Source organism: Glycine max, chromosome 16, assembly GCF_000004515.6.
Source record: "Glycine max cultivar Williams 82 chromosome 16, Glycine_max_v4.0, whole genome shotgun sequence".
Classification (NCBI taxonomy): Eukaryota; Viridiplantae; Streptophyta; class Magnoliopsida; order Fabales; family Fabaceae; genus Glycine; species Glycine max.
In genome coordinates, this window is record NC_038252.2 from 25,055,456 (window position 1) to 25,062,277 (window position 6,822).

A 6,822-nucleotide genomic window follows, 5' to 3' on the forward strand; every position below is an offset into this window, starting at 1 on the left:
TCACTAATTATGATTAGTGAATTTTAGCTATGGTTCAGCCCTCTAATCCAAGATCAAGTCCAAGATTTTCTACTAAGTGTGCTTAGGTATCATGAGACATGTAAAGCATGAAAGACATGCACAAGGTATGACTATATGATGTGACAATGGGGTGTAGCAAGAAAATGCTCACCTTCCCCTCTAAAATTTTATTTGATTGGGATTCTCCCAATTCAATTAAATTTATTTCTCAACACACACATCAAATATTCACTTAATGCATGTAAAATTACAAAACTACCCCTAATACAAAAACTAGTCTATGTGCCAAAAATTCAAGGGCTGAAAAATCCTAAATTTCTAGGGTACCCTACCTACATTATGGAGCCCTAAATACAAGGCCCAAAAATAATGAAATCCTAATCTAATATGTACAAAGATAAGTGGGCTCATACTTAGCCCATGGGCCCAAAATCTACACTAAGGCTCATGAGAACCTTAGGGCCTTCTCTTGCATCTCTAGCCCAATCTTCTTGGAGTGTTCTATCCAATGTCCTTGGGGGGTAGGATTGCATCATTTCCTCCTCCTTGAAAAGGATTTGACCTCAAATCCATAGGTTCTTGAAACTCAGGGATTCTTTCCTCAACACCTGTAAAAAGAATAAAAGCATATGTATTAGTGATGTTGGGTATGTTAGAGTAGGGTAAGGACTGAAAATCCCTTTCTTGACCATCTTCCCATGAGAGAACATAGTTCCTCACCAACTCAATGATTATGCTACAAGTATAGAAAAATATGGGACAAACCTTTTGTAAAAGTTTGTTCATTGAAGCCCCAAATTTCCCTTACACATGGTGGAGTAGGCCACTCAGGAATGACCTTTATTCTCTTAGGGTCCATGGGAAGCCCTTGATCACTATTTAAAAAGTTAAGGAAAGTAATGGAATAAAACATACCTTTTTCTTTATTTTCATGTTGATTATTCCTACAAAAAATTATGACAAACCTAAGGTGTCCCATATGAGCACCTAAGTTTGTATTGAAACAAAAAATAAGAACAAACCTACCTAATGAGTCCCTATGTACACAAATCATGAAGATGTTGGGTGCATGAGTGATTTTACAAAAGAGTGTTGCACCACTCAACACATTCATCATGCCACCTATCATAGGGATTTAGTGCCTCACAATACTTATTTTGGGCACCAACAGAGCACAACAATTTAAGCTCTTACGAACCAAACCCTCATCCAACAACTCCTTTACTTGAGGAATAACCTCAAGCTCAAGAGGTATGACGGTGCTAAGGGAAGTTTCCCTTGATAGGAGAAGGTAGAAAGATTGTTTAAGAAGGAGTGCTCTTTTGATATCACATTTTGTTGCAAAATGATTTTCCTTCTTAACAATCTTCTTGGAGGAATCCTTTTCATCTTTTTCCTTCCCATTGGCCTTTGAAGACAAGGCCTTACTATCCTTTTTTTTTCTTTTTTTTTTTCTAGTTTTTCTTCCTCATCCCTCTTATCTTTCATAGTTAGTTGATCTTTGGCCACCTGTGAAGGTGCTTAAGGATGCAACACAAATTTAGTGCCAAGATGGGTGAGGGTAATCTCATTAGTTAGGCCATTGTAAATTATCTTCCTATCAAATTGCCATGGCCTTCATAAAAGAATATGTCCTGCCTCCATGGGAACTATATCACAATTAACTTCATCCTTATATGTCCCAATGGATAAAGGTACCTTCACTTGTTGGTTAACTATCATTTCCCCTTGTTCATTGAGCCATTGAAGTTTATAAGGTTTTGGGTGAGAAATGATAGTGAGGTTCAACTTGGAAACTAATCTTGTGCTACAACAATTGCAACAAGATCCACTATCCACAATGAGAGAACAAGTTTTATGTAGAATTTTGCATCTTGTATGAAAGATGTTCTCTCTTTGGGATTGAGATAGATCATAAGATTGACCTCCAATGAGCCTTCTAACCATTAGGAGGTCACATTCTTCATGGGGGTAGACTTCCTCACTAGACTCTTCACCCCTTACTTCATCTTCACTTCCACTAGAGGAAGGGGAAGAAGTAGTCTCCTCTTGACTACTACAAATGTCTTGACCCCTCATAATCATGGTTTTCTTTGTGGGGCATTGAGAGACAATGTAACCTCTTCCAATACATTTGAAGCATTTAATGTTGCTAGTCCTTTCTTGGGAACTAGTCTTAGGGGTGGATTTCTCTATGGTCTTACCCTTATCTTCCTTGGGTTTTGAAGGTGCAGCCCCCAAAATTCCTTGGGCTTGGTCCTTTCTTGGATAAGAGTGAAAGCCATAAGATTTTGAAGAAGGCTTTCTTTTAAGTTGTTGCTCCACTTTTATACAAAGTTGGACTAGCTCATCTAGGTCCCTATATGGAAGGAATTCAACCTTATCCCTCACTTCCATATAAAGCCCACTAAGGAACCTAGCTATGCTTGTTCTTTCCTCCTCCCTAAGTCCAACTCTTAAAAGGAGTAGTTCCATTTGTTGTCTATATTCTTCAACACTCATACTCCCTTGTCTAAGCCTTTGGAGCTTGTCCATAAGCTCCCTTTCATAGTAGGAGGGACTGTGCCTCTTCCTAAGAGCACTCTTAAGATCATTCCAATACTCTGCTGGAGGATCCCCATGAATCCTTTGTTCCCTAACAAGGGAAGTCCACCAATAGAGGGCATACCCTTGAAAGCTAAAGGAAGCCAATGGAACTTTTCTCTCTTCACTAATATGATGGCAATCAAAGAGTTGTTCAACCTTCATTTCCCAATCTAAGTAGACCTCAACATTATCTTTTCCATGGAAATATGGGAGGATAATGTTAACCTCTTGAGGCCTTCTATCCTTTTCTCTTTTTTGGGAGTGATGTTTAGTATGTGAACTATGACGCCCTCTATAATAGTCGCTAAGTTCTTCACTTAAACTCATGCAAGAGTCATGACTACTATAGGAGGCATGTTTTTCTCTTTTCATTTCTTTCATTATTTTTCTTCTTTCTTCCTCTCTTATTTTCTCTCTTTCATCTTGACTTATTTGTTCCACTCTTTTTTTATCTTTTTCTTTTCTCTCGATTTTCTTTCCACAACTTAAGGCATCTCAACTCATCTAATATCTTATACAAGGGGTCCTTAGGAGTAGAACCCTCACCTTTAACACTAGATGAAGAATGAAGACTCATGTTGGTTCCTAAGTTATGGTTATTTCTTGTTGGGGGTTTGAAAACAAAAGGTAAAAGAAACTATGGTTGAAACTAGCCAAAATAAACACTAAAAGAAGTGTGAAAGATAAGGTAAAAACTAATTGGTAAAAGGAAAGCTATCAAAGTAAGCAAGAAATGTAAACTAGGCAAATCCTAAGAGTGTTTGGATGACCCCATTTAAGTTTCCCAACAAAACACTCACAATCCTAAGGGAGAATTGCCTAAAATTATTACACAGAAATGGAAGTAGGGTGATCTATTGGAGGCTCCCAACTTACTTCCAATGAAAGGCCTTTTTGTTACAAAATTTGAAAGCAAAGCAAATTGTCAATTACAAAATTTAAAAAGAAGTCTTCAATTTTGGTGGCTATTCCCTTTGTGGTGTTTCACTCAATTTGGAGTGCTTCTTAGTCCAATAGCTCATAAGGTGGTTGGCCCCTTGCTTCTTGACTCAAATTCTTAAATGGATGGCACCAATCCTCCTTTCCAATTCCCTATGTGGCAACTCACAAACAAGGAAACAAAGAGACAAGCAATAACAAAAGACCAAAAAAATGAAATGAAAGTTAAACCAATAGAGTTTTAACAAGACAAATTTTCAAGGATTATTCAACAATTAAAGCAATAAAAAGCACATAAAAGCAAGCTAGAACTCAAAGAGAAACTTAGAATTGTTGGAACAAGTGGTCTCGGAATAATTAAGAAGGGGGGGGGGGGGGGTTGAATTAATTATGACTGTTTCTTGACTAATTAAAAATTATCCTTCTTAATGTTACTAGATTCAATTAGGCTTTATAACTAAGTTATGAGAAAGTAAAGAACAGAAACAATAACTTAGACAAAAGTAAAGAGAAAATAAAAAGTGCACAGCGGAAAAGTAAAGAGCATAGAGAAGAAGAAAGCAAAAACAAGATTTATACTGGTTCGGCAACGAATCGTGCCTACATCCAGTCCCCAAGCAACCCATGATTCTTGAGATTTCCAATAACCTTGTAAAATCCTTTACAAGAAAAGAGCCACAAAGGATGTACCCTCCCTTGTTCTCTTTGAACAACCAAGTAGATGTACCCTTTACTTGAAACGAACCACAAAGGATGTACCCTCCCTTGTGTTCACTATTACAACCAAGAAGCTACCCGCTTCTTACACAGAATTCTCAGATGGTTAGTTCTTTGAATTCAGTGTTTGGGCAAAGAATTCTCAGACGGTTAGTTCGTTGAGTTCTTTGTTTGGGGAATCAAAAGAATTCTCAGACGGTTAGTTCTTTGAATTCTTTGTTTGGGGAATCAAAAGAATTCTCAGACGGTTAGTTCTTTGAATTCTTTTGGCAATAGGGAGAAGGAATAAAGGAGAAGAAAATAAAATAGTACAAGTTTTTGCCCAATAAACTTTTCTTGACAAAGGAAGTATTGAACAAAAACACTTAGAAAGATGTAGAGAATGAGTCAGAGTCTCTTTTAAATTTGTGCCATGGTCACATATTTATAGCCATTTGATGGCTCAGGTTAAAAGTTGTGACTCTTGGCAATTTCTTCAAAACTAGTCACTTTAAAAGTTGTGACTCTAAAAAAAATCTTCAGAAACTAGTCACTTTAAGAATTGTGACTTTTGGTAATTTATTTTTCAAGATCAGTCACTGGTAATCGATTACCATTATAGTGTAATCGATTACACATCAACAGATGTGACTCTTCATGTTTAAATTTGAAAACCAACATTTAGAAACACTGGTAATCGATTACAAATGTTGTGTAATCGATTACACAAGTTTGAAAATGTTTTATCATAAATTGTGACTCTTGAAATTTGAAATCCAACGTTTAAAAACATTGGTAATCGATTACATGTCCATGGTAATCGATTATAACTTTGTAAAATAGTTATAAAACTGTTTGGGCTTTTGGTAATCGATTACTGCCTTATGGTAATCGATTACCAAGGAGTAAAAAACTCTGGTAATAGATTTTTCTTTAAAAAATTATTTTGGACAAGTTGTGATATTCAATCTTTTCTTTTCAAAAAATCTTTTTATACTTATCTTGATGCTTTTCTTGAATCTTCACTTGAATCTTGATTCTTGATTATTCTTGAAACTTGCTTGACTCTTGATTCTTGAAACTTGCTTGACTCTTGATTCTTGACTTGAGTCTTTAGCATCATCAAAATAAACTTGGAAAGCTTGGCTTCCACAAGAATGGCTCTAGAGTGGAGTAAAAAAAATTTAAAAAGACTTAAGAAACCTCTAGTTTTGGCACTTGTTTTCACACTAATTTTCAATTGAAATTTCAGAACTAAGATTGGTATAAAATAGGCACCAATTATAGAACAAATTTTGAGCCAAAACAACAAGCACACTTCTCTTTCACTTTTTTTCCTGGACACTGATTTTTCTGCCAACTTGTGTGATTTTTCTTATTTTTTCCTTTTATCCAAATCGCCTGGTTCTTTTTTTATAATTTTTTTCCATATGTCTAGAAAATTTAGTAAAAATTTCAGCTCAAAAAACGTAGTGACCAATTTTCAGTAATATATAAAAGTTCATATGTTCAAGCTGTCAGCACCAGCGATTTCAACCTAGAAATCAAGAGTAGTGTTTATGTTGCTTAAGGCTTGGATAGTTACAATTTGTGTTTGCTTATGCTCAACTATCTTGAATAACACAATTCAAGAGAGCTTAAGACTTATTTTTATTCACAAATCCAGCCACAACTCAACTTCATCATAGGCATCATGTAGGAAACTTAGAAAGAAAAAAAAAAGAGTTCAACAACAAGACTACTTCTAGGAATTGATTTAGAACATGTTATGAACTAAATAACATGCATGAATTAGACTCAAAATTCAAAATATAGGCTAAGAATGACAAGAATACATGAACAAATGTATCTAGAATTCAATCAACAAAATAAAAATTCAACACAAACTTAGAACATAATGTGACAATTACTATGACTAAACATGACTCTAAGACAACATGGATTAAGTGATTTACATTTAGATTTTTGTGTTTTTTTTTCTAATCAATATTTTGGAAGAAAATTTAGATCTAAGGTTCAGCGCAAGAATATTATGAATGAAAAATGATAGAACCTAAAATCAACACAAAAACATGATTCAATAGTAGATCTACAAAATTTGAACCATAGAAATGCAAGAACAAGTGTAGATCTAAGATTTAACCGGTTTATTTTTTTTAATATACTCTAAACAGCACCAGACCACAAGACAATGGAGGATATACATGGAGAATAAAATGAAGAACAAGGAATTAAAGAGAATTCACAAAAAAAAAAGATAGAGAAAGCAAAAGAACATCACCTAGATGAAGATGCTCTGATACCACATGATGTAAGCTCCATTGGAGCTTGTAGGCCTAGGACCTTATTCATCAATGGATTCCTTTGCTTCTTGCAAGATGAATGGCAGCAGAATGGAGAAGAAAGAGAGAGAGGAGATGCCACTTCAAGGAGAAGATGAGTCTAGAAGAAGCTCACCACCATAGGAGGTCATGGATAAGAGCTTGGAGGAAGAAGGAGATGAATGAAGGGAGAGGAAGAGAAGAGCATGAAATTTTGTGTTCTAAAAGAGCTCTGAAATCTAAAGTTTAATTTTCAAAT